The 23,128-nt window shown below is 38.6% G+C and overlaps 1 protein-coding gene across 6 annotated transcripts in view; it reads right to left on the minus strand.

The window, feature by feature from the left end:
• LOC105756007 (zinc finger protein 596-like) overlaps nt 1-14,408 on the minus strand; it is a 73,029-nt gene extending 58,621 nt beyond the window's left edge. For 4 of the 6 annotated variants that reach the window (XM_023725770.1, XM_023725768.1, XM_023725769.1 and 1 more), the window contains exon 1: nt 14,348-14,408. The gene's annotated coding sequence lies outside the window, so the exon portion shown is untranslated. Of the gene's footprint in view, nt 1-10,800; nt 10,886-12,407; nt 12,502-14,347 lie in introns of all 6 variants that reach the window. The other 2 variants (XM_023725765.1, XM_023725767.1) reach the window with 2 other exon arrangements.
• Between the last annotated feature and the right edge of the window lie 8,720 nt (nt 14,409-23,128).

Genomic DNA, 23,128 nt, shown 5'->3' on the forward strand with positions numbered 1-23,128 from the left:
AAGCCTTCATCTTAAGTGAGAATAACAGCACAATTGGAAGAGCGTAGTCAATGTCACTGAACTGTGCATGTAGAAATTTTTGAAATGGTGTATCTTTGACTTGGTATTTTCACCAAAAAAAACCAGAGGTTGAGAAGTTAGAGGGTCGGTAGGTTGTGGGGTTGTTAACCAATGTCATAAAATAACGTGTACTTCTGTTGCATGAGAAACTATTTGTTCTGTAATCCTTCACCTGAAGTACCATAAAAAAAAATTTAAAAAATTAAAAAAAAAAAAACAGAAGATGGAGAGAATACATAGAGTCACTGTACCAAATACAAATGATTGATGATTAAGCATTTCAGGAACTAGCGTATGATCAAGAACTGATGGGACTGAAGGAAGAAGTCCAAGCTACACTGAACGGCACTGATGAAAAACAAAGCTCCAGGAATTGAAAAAATATCAGCTGAGATGTTTAACTAACGGATGCAACGCTGGAGGCGCCCACTCATCTATGCCAAGATATTTGCAAGATACCTACCTGCCAAATTGACTAGCAGAGATCTGCATCTGTGCCCGTTCCAAAAAAAAGTGATCCAAAATAATGCAGAAATTATCAAACAATATCATTAATATCACACAAAAGTAAAATTTTACTGAAGATCATTCAAAAGCAGTTGCAGTAGTACATCGACAGGGAACTACCAGAAATTTAACCCTGAATCAGAAGGGGATGTGGAATGAGGGACAGCACTGCTGATGTCAGATGGATCTTAGCTGAAAGCAGAGAACACCAGAAAAATATTTACTTGTGTTTTAATGACTATGCAAAGGCATTTGACTGTGTGGATCATAACAAATTACGGACAACACTGCAAAGAATGAAAATTCCAGAACACTTAATTGCGCTCATGTGGAACCTGTACACACACCAAGTGGCAATCATCAAACAGAGCAAAGGAATATACTGTATGGTTTAAAATCAAGAAAGGTGTGCATCAGGGTTGCATTCTTTCACCATATTTATTCAATCGGTATGCTGAACAAATAATCTAAGAAGCTGGACCATATAAAGAAGAATGTGGCATCAGGATCGGTGATGACTCATTAACAACCTGCGATATGCCGATGACACAACCTTGCTCGCTGAAAGCGAAGAGGACTTGAAGCACTCACTTGATGAAAATCAAAGACTACAGCCTTTAGTATGGATTACACCTCAATATAAAGAAAACAAAAATCCTCACAACTAGAGGTGGGGCCAAGATGGCAGAACAGTCAGATGCTTCCTGCAGTCCCTCTTACAACAAAGACCTGAAAAAACAAGTGAACCGATTATATATGACAATCTAGGAGCCCAGAACATCAAAGACAAAGTTGAAGAGTCACTGAGAGGCAAGGGGAGGGAGAGACAGTTCAGAAGCAGTGAAGAAATGCCAGACCTGACCTAGCTGGCACCCTGCAGGCTGGATCGTTTGACGCATGCCGGATGAGGGTAGCAGTAGTGCTCAGGACGTGGTTTACCATATAGGAAGAAACCGAGTGGCAGAGAGTCAGCACAAGCCTCCAGAGCCAGGGGGCAGTGGCATTGGATCTGCGAAAGTTAAGTACAAGCGTCTAACCTACCGTGTGGGATCAAAATAACCCTTGCCCCTCTGGGACTTCTGTAATGGAGAAGTGCCTCTCTTCCCCTCACCTGCCCCCTCCCTGCTCTGCTCCGGTACCAGTCCAGCAGTGTTCAGCGGCTGCTGCGCCTCCTAGGCCAGAAGTGGGACGCGTCACGCCTGAGCCAGTTTCCCAGCTTTGAAAAGAGAACAGATACACAAATGAACAAACAGAAATCACCAGCTCCCCTAAATTGGGAGCTCAGTACTAACCGTGCCCAAATCAGTTCCATGGCTTTAAAAAGTCACCATGCTCTCTAAGCCCAGGAACTCAGGGCAGACACTGCCCCTTTGTCTAGGCACAGGCATAAGAGGTCCATGGACTTCAAATGTCTTTCACGCTTGCCTAGACCTGTGTGAGCCAATTCAACAGCGTAGGCCCTCATTTGCATAGTACAACAGGGTATACACCTGAAGCCTATTTTCAACTGCAACAGCTAAGGGGGAGTGGCAGACTTGTGACATTCGACACCATCCTGCCCATTACGCAGGGTCCTCACCCACCCACATCAGGAGCCTGAGGACTGGTGGCTTCGCTCAATCCACCTAGCCACTTAAGACAGGGTTCCAAGAATAAGTGGTGCCTCCCAATCCTTAAAGCCAACAGCACTGGATGCCCAAAGCCCGGCTGCAAAACCCACCCACCTATGCACTCTAGGATACAGGGACACACGCCTTTCACTTAGGTACACAGGGGCAGCTGCCAGCCCCCTACCTTGCTCAGGACATAACTTCTTACTGCAGCTGGATACCTGTGCCTGCTCCAATCACCCCTACATAGTCCTGCCCTTCTAGGACTGCAGGTGAGACCCTGCACCACACACTTGGTGACTGATCACCTGGAAACATGAACAGAATCCCCCCCCAAAAAGTAAACGGACTCCTGGGCTCACACACCTAGTAGCAGCTCTAATCTCTTGGTGATGTAGAGCTTCAAAGATGTCAGTAATTACAGTAGCTCACATGCCCAGACTATTTGAGCATATCAAAACAAAACAAGAAGCTAGAACACAGTAAGTAAATATACAATAAATACAATAACTTATTGAGGACTTGGAGCCAAAAGTCAATATCAAGTTATGTAAAGAGGCAGACCATGATGGCTCCAGCAAGTAAACCGAAACAAAGAACCATAAAATGTCCCGGAGAAAGAGACAGTCCTGGAATTATCCGACATAGAATTCAAAAGATTAATATACAAAGCTCTTCAAGAGATCACGTAGGAGATTAGGCAAAACTCAGACCAAGCCAAGGAACATACAAAGCAATACAGTAATTCAGGAAAGCTATACAGGAGCAGAATGACAAATTTAACAGGCTGCTAGAATCCATACAGAGACACTAAATAGAAATTCAAAAGATTAACAATAAAATTTCAGAATTAGACAACTCACTAGAAAGTCATGGGAGCAGAATTGAGGCAATGGAAGTCAGAGTTAGTGACATTGAAAATAAAACACTTGACACCAATTAATTTGAAAAAAATCAGATAAAAGTACTTTAAAAAATAAAAAAACCCTAAGAATTATATAGGACTCTGTCAAAAGGAATAATCTACAAGTGACTGAAGTACCAGAACGGGGGGAATAACAGAAAATATAGAGAGAATTGACGATTTGCTGGCAGAAAACTTCCCTGATACCGTGAAAGACAAGATATCTATCCAAGAAGCTCATTGAAGCCCACACAGTGTAGATCCCAAAAGAAAGTCACCAAGACATAAGTAAACTTGTCAAAACCAAAGCTAAAGATAGAATTTTGAGAGCAGCTAGGAATAAACGAAGAGTCACTTACAAAGCAGAGACAATAAGACTAAGCTCAGACTACTCAGCAGAAACCATGCAGGCAAGAATGCAATGGGATGACTTATATAAAGCCTTGAAGGATAAAAAATCGCCAGCCAAGGAAATCATACCTCCAGCAAAACTGTCTCTCAAATATGAAGGCAAAATTAAGGCATTTCCAGATAAACAGAAGTTAAAAAAATTTGTAAAAACTAAACCAAAATTACAAGAAATACTAAAGGGAGCCCACTGGCTAGAGAATCAGTAATATCAGATAACAACTCAAGACTAGAACACAGGACAGAATAACCAGCTATCAGCCCAGATACAGAAGTCATAAAAAAAACTCAAAACTAAAACATTGAAAATAAGGAAACAGAGACGTCGATATGTTTAAGAGATGATGTTAAAACAAAAAAGGAACTAAATAGTACAGTTATAGAACTTTCGGAGAGGAAGTTAAGATGATATCAAGAAATAAAATATAGGTTTATCCCTAGAAAAATACAGATAAATTTTAAGGTAATCACAAAGTCAGCTAACAAATCTACGCATCAAAATAAAAATAAAGACTCAGCAAATACAAAATCAACAACAATGAAAAAGATGAAAAGAAATTAAAGAAAAACGACTCAGCACAGAAAATTAAGTGGAACAAAGAAACTGTCAATCTCACACACACACACACAAAATACATCAAAATGACAGCACTAAACTCATACCTATCAATAATTATGCTAAATGTAAATGGACTAAATAAACCAGTAAAGAGACACGGAGTGGCAGAATGGATTAAAAAAACACAATCCATCTAAATGTTACCTACTAGAAACACACCTTAGACTCAGACACAAAGTAAAACTCAAAGAATGGAAAAAAATATATATATCAAGCAAACAACACTCAAAAAAGAGCAGGAGTGGCAATATAAATCTCTTACAAAACAGACTTTAAAGCAAAAGCCACCACAAAGAATAAGGAAGCACACTATATAATGATTAAATGGTCAATACACCAGGAGAACATAACCATAATAAGTATATATGCACCTAACGACAGGGCTCCAAAATACATAAAACAAACTCTAACAGCACTAAAAAGAGAAATAGCTCCACAGTAGTAGTGGAAGACTTCAACACACCACTTTCAGTGAAGGACAGAACATCTAGAAAGAAGCTCCATAAAGATACGGAAGATCTAAACACCAAAATCAACCAACTTGATCTCATATACAACAGAACACACCACCCAACAGCACCCAAGTATACTTTCTTTTCTAACTCACATGAAACATTTTCCAGAAAAAAACACATAATAGGTCACAAAGCAAGTCTTAACAGAATCCAAAACATCGAAATATTACAAAGCGTCTTTTCTGACCATAAAGCCATAAAAGTAAAAATCATAAAAAAAAAAAAAAAAACAGTAACAATTAAGAAAAAAAAATGAAATACATGGAAACTGAATAACACCTTGCTCAAAAACCACTGGGTTACGGAAGAAATCAAGGACAGAATAAATAAATTATAGAATCAAATGAGAATGAAAACACATCCTACCAGAACCCTTGGGACACAGCAAAAAAAAGTGGTTAGAGATCAATTTACAGCAATAAATGCACACATCCAAAAAGAAGGGCCAAAATCAAAACATTAACCCTACGACTCGAACAAATACAGAGCAGCAAAAGAAGCCCTCGGGCACCGAAAAAAAGGAAATAATAAAATTTGGAGCAGAAATAAATAAAATAGAGAATAGAAAAACAATTGAGTCAACAAGACCCAAAGCTGGTTCTTTGAAAGGATCAACAAAATTGATAAACCATTGGCCAAACTGGCAAAAAACAGGAAAGGAAGCAAATAACCTGAATAAGAAATGAGATGGGTGATATCACCAAAGATACAGCTGAAATTAAAAGAATCATAACAAAATAGTATGAAAAATCGTACTCCAACAAATTTCAAAACCTAGAGAAATGAACAAATTTTTAGAAACAGACTACCTACCCTAAACACACACAAACCAAGGTAGAAAAACTAAATAAACTTATAACAAAACAGGAGATTGAAGAGATAATTTTAAAAAAACTCCCAACAACAAAAAAAGAGCCCTGGCCCTGACAGCTTCACCTGGAGAATTCTATCAAACTTTCAGAGAAGAGTTAACACCAGTACTACCAAAGGTATTTCAGAGCATAGAAAAGGATGGAATACTCTCGAACTCCTTCTATGAAGCCAGAATAATCCTGATACCAAAATGAGGTAAAGATGCCACAAAAAAAGAAAATTACAGACCAATATCCCTCATGAATACAGATGCAAAAATCCTCAACAAAATTCTAGCCAATAGAATTCAACAACATATCAAAAAAATAATTCATCATGACCAAGTGGGATTCATACCAGGTATGTCTTCTCTCACCACATGTATTCAATACCACATTGGAAGAGAAGGAAAGGAAATCAAAGTATAATAACTGAAAAGAATGAAATACAATAGTCTTTGTTCACAGATAACATGACTGCCTATATAGAAAATACCAAAGAATTGACTGCCCCTCCCCTCCCCCAAAACCCAACTCCTGGAACTAATAAGCAATTATAGTAAGGCTGCAGGATACAAAATTAATATACGAATGTTAATTACTTTCTATGTATCAAATCAAACCAAAACCTGTTGCGGTTGAGTGGATTCTGACTCATAGCAACCCTACAGAGCAGAGCAGAACTGCCCCACAGGGTCTCCAAGGAGCAGCTGGTGAATTCAAACTGCTGACCTTTTGGTTAGCAGCCTGAGCTCTTAACCATTGTGCCACCAGGGCCCATAAGCACATGAAAAGATGCTCAATGTTGTTAGTCATGAGGGAAATGCAAATTAATACCACATAACACTTCTCATCCACTAGGATAGTATAATCAGAAAAATGGAAAATAACAAACATTGGCAAGGGTGTGGACAAATTGGAACACGTGTACTGTTGGTGGGAATGTAAAATAGTGCCACCAATGTGGAAAACTGGTAGTTTCTCTAAAAGGTAAACACTGAATTACCATATGACCCAATAATTTCACTTCTAGGTGATACTTGTACATGAACGTTCATTGTAACATTATTCACAACAGTCAAAAGGTGGAAACAACCCAGATGTCCATCAAAAGATGAATGGATAAACAAAATGTGGTATATACATGCAATAGGATATTACTCATGCATAAATACAAAAGAACTTCTATTCATGCTATGACATAAATGAATCTTGAAAACATGCTAAATGAAATCAGTTAGACACAATAGGACAAATATTGTATGATCTTACTCACACAAAATATGCAAAATAGGCAAAAACATACAAAGTTTATTACTGGTTACCGGTGCTCAGGAGAAGAAGGAATGAGAAGCAATTGCTTAAGGGGTACTAATTTTTTGTATAGGTTAAGAAAATATTTTGGAATTAGCGGTGATAGTAACACAACACTGTTAATATAATTAATGTCGCTTAATCGTACACTTAAAAAATGATTAAAATGGTGATTTTTTGTTTTATACATTTGACCATGATAATTTTTCTTTTTTTAAAGGCGTCTCTGTCCTCATCTTTATAAACGCCTAGGGATCATTTTAACAGTGCAGACATCTAAGCACTCTTGTACAAACTACTGAACTAAAATCACAGAACAGTAACAAAGACAATGGATGTTTGAAATGCTGGTCCTACGCTTTATGCATACTCAAGTTCTGGAATCAACATCAATTCAGGGCAGACCATTTGAAGAAGGGGAAAGATAAAAGTCCAGATGCCACCAGTTCTGAAACAACAAAGCCTCAATTATTCCCTTAAAGAAGGGAACTGAAACTCAGTTAAGCAAGGCAGGGGCTCTCAAAAGACTCACAATGACAAATAAAAACACATCTAAGGGCACACCCTGACTTCTCCTACCACACCCAGCTAGACCAGGTTCCTGTAGTTCTCCAACATTATGCCCCTTTACAAAGCCCACTGAGCAGGATCCAAGCATTCCCATACCTGGAAAAATCCTATGGACAAATCCCTGTACATCAATGGTAACTGACATGAAAAACACATTTCACCAATGGCCCAGGATGTGGTGGGGGAGGAATGTATTTTCACATAATATGAGAGGAGGCAAGAGGTGTAAAAGTTGGTTTTGACTGAGGTGAGTGTGTAGACAAATCCACATAAAATAATTCTGATCAAGTTACAGATTCCTAATTTTAATCTGTAATACTTTTCCATCAGAGGATATGAGCTCTGCTGTAGATTTTATGTTTTGTGGATAAAAGAAATATACAAATGAAAAACGAATTCAACAAAAACTTGTCTTTAATCAGCTGCTAAATATTATGTTTTATCTACCAAGTGATGGATGATTTCTCAGATGAACCAGAGCAACAATTCATCCCGTTATGGATAAAAGTCAATAAGAGGCTTTAAAGAAAGGTTAGGATCTAACCTTGTGATCATACAAACAGGAAAAACTGGAACTACCTGATAGGGAATTCAAAACTTTAAAATTCAGGATTCTCCAACAGATGAAGGACAATGCAGACAAAAATAAGGAAAAAATAGACAAAATCATGGAAAAGACAAACAAAATAATGGAAGACTTCAGGAAAATACTACAAAAACAAAATGTCAAAACAAATAAATAAATACAAATTATACAAAAACAGCAATTAGAAATCCAAAAGATAAACAACAAGACTTCAGAAATGGACAGTGCAATAGAAGGTTTTAGGTGCAAATTTGAAACAATGGAAGACAGGATCAGCAAGATTAAAGACAAATCCTTGAATACCACTTCGTTTGAGGAAAAATCAGGAAAAGAACGAAGAAAAATGAAGAATCTCTGAGAATGAAGTGGGATACAATCAAAAATAAAAATCTGCATGTGAACAAAGTTCCAGAATGGGGGGAGAACACAGAAAACACAGAGAGGATCAGTGACGATTTGCTGACAGAAAACTTCCGTAATATGGAAGACGAAAAGCTGACCATCCAGGAACCCCAACGAACACCATACAGGACAAACTCCAAAAGAAAACACCAAGACACATCATAATCACACTTGCTAACACCAAAGACAAAGAAAGAATCCTGAGAGCAGCTCGAGAAAAACGAAAAGTCACATACAAAGGGGGAAACAATAAGTCTAAGCTCTGATTACACAGCAGAAACCATGCAGGCAAGAAGGGAATGGGATGACACACATAAAATACTGAAAGAAAAAAAAAAATGCCAACCAAGAAAAATATACCCTGCAAAACTCTCTCTCAAATATGATGGTAAAACTGGGACATTTCCAGATAAACAAATTAAGGGAATGTGTAAAAACCAAAACCAAACTTATAAGAACTATTAAAGGGAGTCTGTCGGTTATAGAATAAGGAACATCAGACAACAACCTGAATCTAGGACACAAGACAGCATTACCCAGACACCAAGCTAGGTACTGAACTCTCAAGGATAAAATAAAACTAAAAAACTTACAACAGGGAAACAGAGAGATCAATCTGTAAATGACAACATCAGAGCAGTAAAAGAAGGAATAAACAGTGTAGGTATAGAACTTTCAAATGAAGAGGCAGTCAAGGCATTATCAATAAAAGACTGGTTTAAACTTAAGAGGATAGAGGTAAATTTCAAGGTAACCACAAAGAAAGTTAACAAACCTACTCATCAAAATAAAGAAAAACATGAAGTCTCAGTAAACACAAAATCTACAAAAACAAAAGAGAGGAAAAAAAATCCAGGAAACAAAAGTAATTCAGCACAGAAGAGTAAGAGGGACAAAGAAAACGCCAGCTACATTTAAAAAAAGCACTACAAAATTACAGCAATAAACTCACACCTATCAATAATCACACTGAACCTAACTGGCTTAAATGCACCCATAAAGAGGCAGAGGGTGACAGAATAGATTAAAAAAAAAAAAAAAGACCCATCAACATGCTGTCTACAAGAGATACACCTTAGAAACAAAGATATAAATATATTAAAAATAAAAGGATGGAAAAAAAACATATCAAGCAAAAAAGAGGAGTGACAATACTAATCTCAGATAAAACAGACTTTAAAACAAAATCCACCAAAAAAGACAATGGCCCCTGGACACCCTGTTAACTCTATACTGAAGTCTCTCCTGAGGTTCACCCTTCAGTCAAAGATTAGACAGGCGCATAAAACAAGACTAAACGGGCACACCAGCTCAGGGGCAGGGACGAGAAGGCAGGAGGGGACAGGAAAGCTGGTAATAGGGAACCCAAGGTCGAGAAGGGAGAGTGTTGACATGTCATGAGGTTGGCAAACAATGTCACAAAACAATATGTGTATTAACTGTTCAATGAGAAACTAATTTGCTCGGTAAACCTTCATCTAAAGAAAATTCTAGCTAATAGAATTCACCAACATATCAAAAAAAAAAAAAAAAACACTAACAACAAAGAATTGGTTAACAAGTCATTATACGTGCACACACGTATGCATATACACAATTAATATTATTACTACTAATAATATGGTAAAAAAAAAGTTAACACCATGGGAAATCTTTTAGACAAACTTATATATGAAATTGTAAAATGTATTTTATAGAAACCCATGGTGCATTCATACCCACAATAAAATTAGCCAAAATAAGAGCTATTATCTCTGAATGATGGGTTTTCTGGCTGGATTTTCACTATCATATTATGCTCATGTTTTTCAGTATTTTGGTACAATGGGCATGTTTAAATTCTACTTCTGTAGTAAGAAATTTAATCTCATCTAATGAGAAGTCTGGCCTTTGTCCTGGCTCAGAGGAGGTCATCTCTAAACCTTAGAATTTTCAGAATGACCTGAGTGCCTTCGTTATTTATGGTGGGCCCCTTGGGATATACCTGATAGTTTACAGGAAAAAAGTGACTCAGAGTAGAAGCTGGTCTAAAACCAACCATGTGATTAGAGAATTGGGACTTTGGGCCCCATGATGTCAGCCTCACTTGAAGGGGGAGAGGCGGGGAGAGGCAGGGCGACAGCTGGAGATTGAGTTCAACGACATGGGCAACAGTTCAATCATGGTTTCATAATGAAGCCTCAATAAAAAACTCTGGACATGAAGATCATGTGAACATTTAGAATTAGCAATACACTATGCTTATTGTCTCACATCAATGCCTTCAGTTGCGTCCTGAGGATGTGGAAGCTTTGCATGTGGAACCCTCACAGAGGGTTAGTACTTAATTTTCTTAAAAGAAAGAATAATGAAGGTTGCTTCTGTGACAGGAGTGTGGATTACAAAGGAAATCACTGTTTGCCCATCAGAACATCCCTTTTGCAACAAGTAAAACCTACAGGAAACAAACAGTACCTTCATTTGCCAAACTATATCTCAAAGAAATTCAAAGGAAGAAGTTTTCTTCATCAAACATGACAGTTTCCACACATCGCACAGCCTGTGTGACAGAAACAAGGGGCTCACTGAAAGTGAATTTTTCATGCCCTAAATGCATTTGTTTCTATTTTATGCTGCTAAAGAAGATATTAATATTGTTTAATAAATTTTCAATAACTCATTAAACACTACAAATTTTAAAAACTATTTGGAATGGCTGTTGATCTTTCATATATCTCAGAAAAGATATTAAGCATTTCATATACAGCATCTCTCTTGATTAAAAATCCTAGTTAAGTTGGTATTGTTTTCATTCTTTAGATATCATAACAGAGCCCTGCTGGCACTGTGGTTAAGAGCTCAGCTGCGAACCAAAAGGTTGGCAGTTTGAATCCACCAGCTGCTCCTTGGAAACTCTGTGGTGGCCGTTCTATTCTGTCCTATAGGGTTGCCATAATCGGAATCGAGTCGATGGCAACAGGTTAGATATTTTAACAAGCCTGAAACTTTTTGCCATCGAGTCGATTCCGACTCATAGTGACCCTATAGGACACAGTAGAACTGCCCCATGGGTTTCCAAAGAGCTCCTGGTAGATTTGAACTGCCAACCTTTTGGTTAGCAGCCGTTGCTCTTAACCACTACACCACCAGGGTTTCCTATAGAGTTGCTATGAGTAGGAATCGACTCAACAGCAACGGGTAACAAGCCTAGTAAGGTTAAAATGTGCCATATGACCCAAAAAGATATTATTTTGGATATAAAATATATTAAAATATCCTTTTTTTACTCTTTAATGTTTCTGGGGGGAGAGGGGCTATACCTGAGTCCCTTGATGGCACAGTTAACATGCTCATCTGCTAATCAAAAGGTTGAGAGTTTTAGCCCACACAGAGGCTCCTCGGAAGAAGGCCTGGCAACCTAATTCTAAGAAATCATCCACTGAAAACTCTACTCTGATCCAAATGGGGTCACCATAAGTCAGAGTCAACTCGATGGCAACTGTTTTTTTTCTTTATAATCTTAGGGAAAATTAAACTTGAAAATAGGATATTCATGAATATGTATGAACCTAAAATACACGTTGGAAACGTAAATAAGCAGAAACATAAAAATTCAAAGAGAAATTGATAATTGAACAGAAAAATTTTAAAAACAATTCCCTTTGAAATCATGTCTATAATGCAATAAAATGTAAGCATATTGAGGATTCAGTTTATCTAAATTAGTGAATAGAAACTGAATTTTTATCCAAGTCACTTGGATACACCGACTGAACATTCATCAAATATAACCTTGTAGTGAGTCATAAAGAAAATGTCACCTAATTTCAAATAAGGAAATACCTTACTGTATTTAACAACTCTATTACTGGATATTGTGTTGTCTTCAATTAAAAATTAAGCTGTGATATATCTTGAAACATGAACGAACTTGGAGGACATTATCTTGAGCAAAATAAGTCAATCAAAAAAAGCAAATATTGTATGTTCTCACTCTTACGAAATCACATGAACAAGTAAATATACAGAAACTAATGTTCATTAGTGGTTACCAGGGATGAGGGGAGGAGAGGGGAATTTACCTTCTAGATAGTTCACACTTGTTATTTATGGTGATGAGAAAGGTAACACATTTGGGGTGAAGTGTACACAGCCTGATGAAGGTAAACACTGTCACTAAAAAGTACACAAGAAAAAAGAACTTGTTGATAATGGCTATGGCATATATAATTTTGAAACAGCAAAAACAAAAAATATATGTGCAGGTATATATGTACGTAAGCATATATGTATAGTTATATGTGTGTATATACAGGTGTATGCATATGTATATGCATTTATGTGACTATATGTACATGTGTTCATGTATATAATAAAGCACAAAGGGGGCACAGTTACAGATACATCTTAGACATAAGCAAACACCTAGCAGGATTGGATTTCTCGGTTTGAGGGATTAGGACCATAGTTTTGTGGAACATCTGGATCAACTGGCATCATACAGTCATAAAGTTAGGTTCTACATTCTAGTTTGGTGAGTAATGTCCGGGGTCTTAAAAGCTTGTGAGCAGCCATCTAAGAATCAACTACTGGTTTCTATTCGTGCCGAGCAAAAGGGAAAGAAGGAAACCAAAGGCTCAAAGAAGCAACTAGTCTACAGGACAAAGAGTCTACATGAACCTTAGCCTTATCTACCCTGAGACCAGAAGAACTAGACAGTGCCCAGCTACAACTACCAACCGTTCTAATCAGGGCCACAATAGAGGGACCCTTATAGGATGGGAGAAAAATGTGGAACAGAAGCTCAAATTCCTAAAAACAAACAAAAAAACAGACCTACTGGACTGGTTAAGATTGGAGGGTTCCAGGAGACTACTGCTGTGAAATACTCTTCAAAGCTTGAACTGAAACTAACCTCAGAGGTCACCTTGTAGATAAATAACAAATTGGCTCAAAAAACAATATCACCATAAGTACTATGTTCCTTTAAAAAACACCACCTATATGAGGCCAAATGGTCAACAATTACTTTCTAACAAAGATGAGAATGTAAGGGGGCAGAGAAACTATCTCAATGGGAACGAACAACCAGAATGCTTACGAGAATGTTCACGCATTGTGAAACATGTAACCAATGTCACCGAACAACTTGTGTAGAAATTGTTGAATGGGAACCTAAACTGCTGTGTAAACCTTCATCAAAAACACAATAAAATATTTAAAAAATAATAATAAAGCTGTAATATAATCTAAAGAAAAAAATAGATATTAAATAGGCCAAAGGTTCTTCCACAGTGACATTAAAATCACATACTAAAAACAAAACTAAAATCAAAAAGCAAAAGATAGTTTATACACTTTGAATCTGATTAAAGGAAAAGCTTTCTATAATCTGTATCACAATTTTTTAATGACCAATTTAGAGTCATTGTCACCATAAAGAAGGTGAATATGGCCAAAGCAGTGATCCTGAAGAAATTTATCTTTAAAAATATACTTAAAAACAAAGGGTTTGAAAATAAATAAACTGTTCAAATTCGTAAATCAAGTGAGGGAAAAAGGAACCCCAATTTCAAATTAAAAATTAAGTAGATACCAATAAAATTTTAAAGAAATCATAACCTTCAAAAATGAAACGAAGAAACCGATTATTTGACTGAAAATGACAAAGGAAACTTTCTGACTCTGGAGCGCGGCCGGCGCCGCCCTGAGGGCCGAGGGGACGTGACTAGGGGCGCAGGCAAGGTCCCCCCACGGGGCCTTTCCGGGCGCTAGGTGGGGAGGGGTCGGCGAAGGGCTCTGACAGGAAAAGAGGACGGGCGGGTGCACCGTCCGGATGGCAGGAAGGCCGCACGGACCGGCCTCGGCGCGGTATTAACTGGATACGAACGCGGATCCCAGACGACAGCGGGGCAGGTGCGGGGACACGAACGTCCGCAGGAAGCCCCAGACCCCGGACGGGGAGAACGCGGAGCTGGAGCGGACACGGTGCGCGGGTTTGAATCAGAAACAAGACACTCACCCACGCTCCCTCCTGGGACCGTCGCTCCGAGCAAGCCTCTTCTGAGTCGGAAGGAAATGGCGCGCGGGGAGGGGCGGGGCTGTGGAGGGGCGAGGCGGGACGGAGCCTTGGGCGGCTAGGGATGGTGCATGATGCAGGGCGGGGCTGGAGAGGAGCTGGGTGTAAGCTTCCCTCCGCCCCTACCTGGGCTTTCTGGGTTTGTCTGTCCTTTCTCTCAACAGAACTTGATTTTCCTCCTTTTGATTCATTTCTATATGTTTGGGGTCCTGAGGACCAGAGCGTCTTCCTGCCTATTTTAGGTTCAAGTTTCGAACAATTTAAGTAAGAGTGTAGATCACGTATATTAAAAGCTGAGATGTTTTCCTTCTACCTTGTGGAAAACGGATTAATTCAAAAGGTGAGTGGAGACTGGCGCCTGTGAGTGAGGGGTGAGTTGGCCCTCAGGTCCTGGGACTTAAGTGGGGGGTCGATGTGGGGCGGTGGCTGGAATGGGAACGTCTGAGTCTCCCGAAATTACATGGATATTTCATTGAGCAAGGATTGGAATTGTCAGTATTGACAGAAGCTAAAATGCAAAACTGCCTGTGCGGATCATGCAATTTCAAGCTGACTCCTGGAGAACTTAATTTCCGTTTTTATTCCCCATTCACCCAGAGGCAAATACGGAAAGCTCAGCTCAGTTCCGAAACTACCTTCGTTCTAGGACCTGGCTTCTGGGGTGGAGGGCCGAGGCATCTGATAGTTTTGGTCACCGAAGTAAAAGAACAAAGATCTCTATTTGTATAGATATAAATTCCTTTCTCCTCTACCGTTAATTTGTCATTGTATTCAACGTTGTTGAGATAAATTATAAATTCAGATATCTTTGAGATGAACATATGGCATCTCGTAATTTGCTTAAGTCATTAATTTGTAAATATTTTATGATTTCAGAATACTTTGCCTTTATTCCCAGAGTCATTTTGGAGAGTATTTTTAAATTGAAAACTGAGATATTTTACTTTATATTTTCTTTTTCTGAAAGTCTTGTCAAGCGTGCATAATGAGAATCGTAAAAGGTACTCTGTAGAAGACATACATAGTGTTGTACAGAAAAACTTGAACGCTGTTTCAAGTTAAAACAGAGAGGCTTATTAAGGGTTTAAAACAATTGCAACTGGGCAACTACTTAGTCCATTGAAAAATGGAACCAGGTAGTCCCGGGGCAGTTCAGTTACACAGGTATTCTTGGAGTAAAAAGCGAAACCAAACCATAGGGAGGGCAATTACAGGAAAATCAATGAATATTGTAATAATCATGCTTTGACTGGTTACTGATTATTATTAGTATAGTCAGTGATTACAGATAGTTTCACAGGATGCTTTCATCATGGTCACAATATGTTTACATGTGTTTTCTTTGTCTATCTTGCAAAAATATCTTGTAGGCAACAGCACCCAGACAGCACTCTTCGTGAGTATGTATATTTTGAGGGGTGCAGATGGTCACTTGGTTAAGACCCTTTGGGGCATATGGTTTCCCATTCTGGTTTTGATCACCAAGGAAAAACATGTTTTTCTCAAAAACGTACCTGTTAGTCTAGAAATCCAGATTAAAATTAGATAGCATGGTCAGCATATTATGCCTCTGTCTCACTGACTGGACTGAAAGTTGTATTTCCTGAGACAATAGCAAAATATATACATTAATTATATAGTATGTTAATACATATCAATAAATTAGGTAAATATATAAAAATGTATGTATGTGTATATATTTATAAATATTTGGACTTACATGGATTTAAACTTTGGAAGATAAGTTTCCCTTGGGGAAGAACAGAAACAGTCCAACCAAACTCTCCCAGTTTCCCAGGGCTGAATGCACTTCCCCGGGCTCTGCTCACTCTACTCAGATCTACTGGGAAATAGACATAGGAGCCAGGACTGTACACCGTTTGGGTCCAAGGGGTCTTGATATCTGACTTCCTCATCTGGTTTTTCTTCAGCCTCCTCTTTCCTTACGTGGTTGTCCAGTGATAGAGCTCTGCCTGTGTAAACCATCCAGCCTCCGACCCACCTTCTCCGTCAAAGATTCTACGTTCAGGTTTATACATCTACGTGCTTGGAGAGTCTCCAAATCAACTGAAGTGCTTTTCCTTCGCCCACAGAGGATACATAAGAGTTAGAGGGTTCCATTCTCCCCGTGAGAAGCTGAAGCCATAAGATCGGTGTCTGAGAAGCCAAAGTCTGGCCACCATCTACTTGGGTCTCTGTTCTCTTGACTGGAAATGAGATCTGATAAGAGACAAGGAGTGAAAAAGTAACAGTGCATTCAAGTGTAATTTCTTTAATTTATGTTTTCCTTATCATTAATTCAAGGAAAAAAGTGTTTCCAAGCAGTCTTTAGAAAAACTGCCTCGGTAAAGAACTAATCTTAGTTTTAGAGCTACAGCCTTACATAAGCGCCATGATTACAGGCTAGTGGTTTCAGGAGGGCCACTCAGACGGTCTGATGAAATGGTGGCCCCTCTAAAGTGGAGTACAGTGTGTGTAAAAGAGCCTGTGTCCACGTTATTTCCTGGAAATAACCAACCTGCCTCCTCAGGGTTTTCCCTGGACCTAGTGCAAGTGAACATCAAGTGGCCTGAGTATCCTAACATCTAAGAGATTTGTTAAGCTTTCCCCTCTAAATCAAAGTAGGAAAGTCTTTGGAAGGAAGTAGTTTGTAAGATCTCATTTTGAGATTCTTAATATACAGTGAAACCTGTGAGAGCAGGAACTCGACTACACTGCCTTGTTTTTCTGGGTCTCAGACTTTTTCACCTTTGACAGGGTGCTTACCAGTTTTCTATCAGTCTGTATTAAGAATCCCACCTCATAAATGCCCAGTGAGTTTTCCTTCTCTGACAGGTTTCTGCCTTACACAGGTTCCAGCTTTTGCAGGTTTTACTGTAATTACATCTTCTAAGACTCTGTTTCCAATTAAGTTCACATTCGCAGGTACTGGCATTTAGGACGTGGGCATATCTTTTGGGAGCTACTATTCAACCCACTATGTAATGCATTCTCATTTGACCAGACCCTTCACTATTTCCTTGAAGCAACCTAGAGTAGATTGTACAATAGGAACTTAAATCCCCTGATAACCTGAGAAGACAAGTACCTCAGTCTCTTCAAAACATGTCTATAAACAGAGCCTATGTTGTGTTGAAGATTTATAAGTGCCCTGAGGTACAGAACAGGTTCTGGAAACAAATGGCAGGATTTCCTTTGAATTTTCTAGAGCAAACAACCATGGGACTGCAAGATATGAAGGCAGAATAAGCAGAGTATAAAGACTTCTTTTCATTCACAACCCCCCTTCACCTCTACACCAACACACAAACATCACCTAAAGAGAGACAAAGGCAGAGTACTTGTCAAATGAATTAATTTATGAACAAATTTTTGTTTCTTATAAAGCCCTGAAATTGGCTAGTACATATTTATATCTACAAGAAGCAACTAGACAGATAATTCATTCTCATTTGACCAGTATTTATTAAATGCCTACTTTGTGTTTTTCTGTGGAGTTGGTATTAAAGTGAGCTATACATTAAATATGAGAGCTTAGTCCAAATAAAAGTAGTGATGCTGGTGGCAGCAGTGGTATTAACGGAGGTAACAACATCAGCTAATATTCATTAAGCCCTACCATGTGCCAGGCACTGTGCTTAATGAGTATTTATTTAACACAAAAGAGCCCTAGTGATGCAGTGGTTAAGTGCTCGGCTACTAACCAAAATGTCAGTGGTTCAAACCTACCAGCCTTCTCTGCAGGGAAAGATGTGACAGTCTGCTTCTGTAAAGATGACAGCCTTGGAAACCCTATGGGGCAGTTCTATTCTGTCCTGTTGGGTTGTTATGAGTCAGAATTGACTTGACAACAATGGGTAATATGGGTTATTAACACATTAAATAACAAGATCTAGTAGTGGGCTTAATAATTAGTATAACTGTAAACTAGCAAAAGGTATAAATGGTATTTTGAGAAACCTGCAGCAACTGTGCTGTAATTGCAGTATATCTATGTTATCTATATAGGAATATCTGAGTGGAGGAAATGGTTAAGTGCTCAGCTACTAACTGAAAGGTATGCAGTTTGAATCCATCTATGGATGTCTCAGAAGAAAGACCTGTGATCTACTTCTGAAAGATCATAGCCATTGAAAGCCCTATGGAACCCAAGCCTACTCTGAAACAATGAGATTGCAGTGCATCGTAATTGACTCGATGGCAACTGGTATTGGTACTATACTATGATACCTACTGATGACAAAGTCACAGGTTCTGCTTCTATTACTGAGTTGTCTTGCTACGTAAATAATTGAAGGAAATAATAAAATTCAACCACAGGTTAATAAAAATAAAGATGTAATTTCCTGGTTCACAGACCTCCTAAATTTTCTCCATGGATCTCTTTTCAATGACCTACCTGATCTAGATAAACACTGAGCCAAGCTTTCCCTTTAGTCTTAGATGATACTTTTTTTTTTTAATTTAATCCTGGTTTAGGTGAAAGTTCATAGCGCAAATTAGTTTCATTCAAAAATTTATACACAAATTGTTTTGTGACATTGGTTGCAATCCTCGCAATGTGTCATCACTTTCCCCCCAGGTTCCCCATGTCCATTTGTCCAGTTTTCCCGTCCCTTCCTGTCTTCTCGTCTTTGCTTTTGGGCAGGTGTTGCCCATTTAGTCTCATATACTTGACTGAACTAAGAAGCACATTATACATGTGTTATTGTTTGTTTTATAGGCCTGTCTATTCTTTGGCTGAAAGGGGGACTTCAGGAGCGGCTGCAGTTCAGAACCCGTAGTCTCAGGGGTTCCTCCAATCTCTGTGAATTTGAATTTTGTTCTACGTTTTCCTCCCACTCTGTCTGGAACCCTCTATTTTGATTCCTGTCAGAGCCTTCTGTGGTGGTAGCCGGGCACCATCTAGTTCTTCTGGACTCAGGCTGGTGGAGGCTGTGGTCCATGTGGTCCATTAATTCTTTGGACTAATATTTTCTTTGTGTCTTGGGTTTTCTTTATTCTCCTTTGCTCCAGACAAGATAGGACCAATAGATGTATCTTAGATGGCTGCTTGCAAGCTTTCAAGACCCCAGATGCTACTCACCAAAGTAGGATGTAGAACATTTTCTTTATGAACTATGTTATGCCAGTTGACCTAGATGTCTCCCGAGACCATGATCCCCAGACTTCAGCCCCAGTAAATTGGTTCCTCAAGGTGTTTGGATGTGTCTAGGAAGCTTCTGTGACTTTGTCTTGGTCAAGTTGTTCTGACTTCCCCCATATTGTGTGTTGTCTTTCCTTTCACCAATGTTAACACTTGTCTACTATCTAGCTAGTGATTTCCCTTCCCCACCCCTCTGCTCCCTAAAAAATAAAAAACAAACTCTTTGCCATTGAGTTGATTCTGACTCATAGCAACCCTATAAGACAGAGTAGGACTGCCCCATAGGGTTTCCAGAGAGCAGCTGGTGGATTTGAACTGCTGACCTTTTGATCAGCCAAGCTCTCAGTGACTACGCCACCAGGGCTCCAAGTAACTATTACAGATTTTTTTTTTTCTCTGTGTAAACCGTTTCTTGAGTTTGTATAGTAATGGTCTCATACAATATTTGTCCCTTTGTAATTAACTTATTTCACTCAGCATAATGCCCTCCAGATTCATCCATGTTGTGAGATGTTTCACAGATTCATCATTGTTCTTTATTGCTGTGTAGTATTCCATTGTGTGTATGTACCATAATTTGTTTATCCATTCATCTGTTGGTGGGCACTTAAGTTGTTTCCATCTTTTTGCTATTGTGAATAATGCTGAAACGAACATGGGTGTGCATATGTCTATTTGTGTGATGGCTCATAATTCTCTATGATATATTCCTAGGAGTGGGATTGCTGGATCGTAAGGTATTCCTATTTCTAGCTTTTTAAGGAGGCGCCATATCGTTTTCCATAGTTGTTGTACCATTTTACATTCCCACCAGCAATGCATAAGAGTTCCAATCTCCCGGCAACCTCTCCAACATTTGTTATTTTCTGTTTTTTTTTTTTTTTTTTTTTTTTTGATTTGTTCCAGTAATGTCTGGGTGAGATGGTATCTCATTGTAGTTTTGACTTGCGTTTCTCTAATGGTTAATGAGTCAAAATTGACTCGATGGCAACGGGTAATGGCTAATGATCGAGAGCGTTTCCTCATGTGTCTGTTAGCTGCCTGAATGTCTTCCTTGATGAAGACAGATATGTTCATATCCTTTGCCCATTTTTTAATTGGATTATTTGTCTTTTTGTTGTTGAGGTGTGGAAGTATCGTTGGATACGTCGTAGCCAATTTTTTTTCCCCGTTCTATGCGTTCTTTGTTTACTCTATTGGTGAAGTCTTTTGATGAACATCAGGGCTTAATTTTTAGAAGCTCCCGGTCATCTAGTTTGTCTTCTGGTGTTTGTACATTGTTAGTTATGGTTTTTATTCCATTTATGCCATGTATTAGGGCCCCTAGCGTTGTCCCTATCTTTTCTTTCATGATCTTTATCATTTTAGGTTTCATATTTAGGTCTTTGATCTGTTTTGAGTTAGTTTTTATGTATGGTGTGAGGTATGGGTCCTGTTTCATTTTTTTACAGATGGACATCCAGTTTTACCAGCACCATTTGTTAAAAAGACTATCTTTTCCCCATTTAATAGATTTTAGTCCTTTGCCAAAGACCATTAGCTGACCATTGTTGTTGTTGTTAGGTGCTATCAAGTCAGTTCCGACGTACAGCGACCCTATGCACCACAGAACGAAACACTGCCCAGTCCTGCACCAAGCTTACAATAGTTCTTAGGCTTGAGCCCATTGTTGCAGCCACTGGGTCAGTCCATCTCGTTGAGGGTCTTCCTCTTTTTCACTGACCCTGTACTTCACCAAGCATGATGTCCTTCTCCAGGGACTGATTCCTCCTGACAACTGCCTGACCGTAGGTGGGTGAATTTATGTCTGGGCTCTCGATTCTGTTCCACTGGTGTATGTGTTTGTCATTGTAACTCTACCACGCTGTTTTGACTACCATGACGTACAGTAGGTTCTGAGATCAGGTAGTATGAGGCCTCCTACTTTGTTGTTTTTCTTCAGTAATGCTTTGCTTTTCCAGGACCTATTTTCTTTCCACATAAAGATGGTGATTAGTTTCTCCATCTCACTGAAAAAATGCTGTTGGAATATGGATCAGGGTTGCAATATAACTGTAGATTGCTTTGGGTAGAATTGACATTTTCACAATGTTGAGTCTTCCTAGCTATAAGCATGGTATGGTTTTCCATTTACGTAGGTCTCTTTTAGTTTCTTGCAGTAGTATTTTGTAGTTTTCTTTGTATAGGTCTTTTACATCCCTAGTTAGATTTACTCCTATGGATTTTATCTTTTTAGGGGCTGATATAAATGATATTATGATTTTTTTTTTGAAGTTCTCTTTGTTGGTGTATAGGAACCCAACTGATTTTTGTATATTTATCTTATATCCTACTACTCTACTAAATCTTTCTGTTAGTTCCAGTAGTTTTCTTGTGGAATCTTTGCAGTTCTCTGTGTATAGTATCATATTATCCACAAATAGGAATAGTTTTACTTCTTCCTTACCAATTTGGATGCCCTTTGTTTCTTTTTCTTGTCCAATTGCTTTAGCTAGGACTTCCAGGACAATGTTAGATAGGAGGGATGATAAAGGACATCCTTGTCTTGTTCCCATTCTCAGGAAGAATGCCTTCAGGTTCTCTCCATTGAGAATGATGGTGGCTGTTGGTTTTGTATAGATGCTTTTTATTATGTTGAGGAATTTCCCTTCTATTCCTATTTTATTGAGAGTTTTTATCAGGAATGGATTTTGGACTTATCAAATGCCTTTTCTATGTCAAATGAGATGATCATGTGATTCTTTTCTTTTGTTCTATTTATGTGGTGGATTACGTTGATTGATTTTCTAATGTTGACCCATCCTTGCATGCCTAGTATGAATCCCACTTGGTCATGGTGTATTATTTTTTTTAATATGGTGCTGAATTCTATTGGCTAGAATTTAGTTTAGGATTCTTGAATCTATAGTCAAAAGAGATATTGGTCTGTAATGTTCTTTTTTTTGTGGTGTCTTTGGCTTTGGTATCAAGGTAATGCTGGCTTCATAGAATGAATTTGGGAGTATTCTTTCCTTTTCTATGCTCTGAAATAGTTTCAGTAGTATTGCTGTGAGCTCTTCTCTCAATGTTTGGTAGAATTCTCCAGTGAAGACATCTGGGCCAGGGCTTTTTTTTTCTTGGGAGTTTTTTTTAAATTACCTTTTCTATGTCTTCTCCTGTCACGGGTCTGTTCAAATTTACAATTTCAGTTTATGTTACTTTAGGTAAGTAGTGTGTTTCTAGAAATTTATCCATTTCCTCAAGTTCTCAAGTTTGTTGGAGTATAATTTTTCATAGATTTCTGTTATGATCCTTTTTAATTTTGGTTGCGTCTGTTGTAATGTCCCCCATCTCATTTCTTATTTGGGTTATTGTGGGGATATATGCCATTTAAACATGGCTTCTCTATTGACAACTGCAGCCCCCACAGGCCTCTATGCTGCACAGCATGTTGAGACTTGTCCCCAACATGTTGAGACTTGTCCCCAACATGTTGAGACTTGTCCCCAACATGTTGAGACTTGTCACGACTTGTTTTCCCAAACCTATTGTCCCTTTACTGCTTGGCTTGTTTACCTGAATTCCTTCTCCCTTGCCCG

The sequence above is a fragment of the Trichechus manatus genome, unplaced genomic scaffold, assembly GCF_000243295.1.
Source record: "Trichechus manatus latirostris isolate Lorelei unplaced genomic scaffold, TriManLat1.0 scaffold00395, whole genome shotgun sequence".
Classification (NCBI taxonomy): domain Eukaryota; kingdom Metazoa; phylum Chordata; class Mammalia; order Sirenia; family Trichechidae; genus Trichechus; species Trichechus manatus.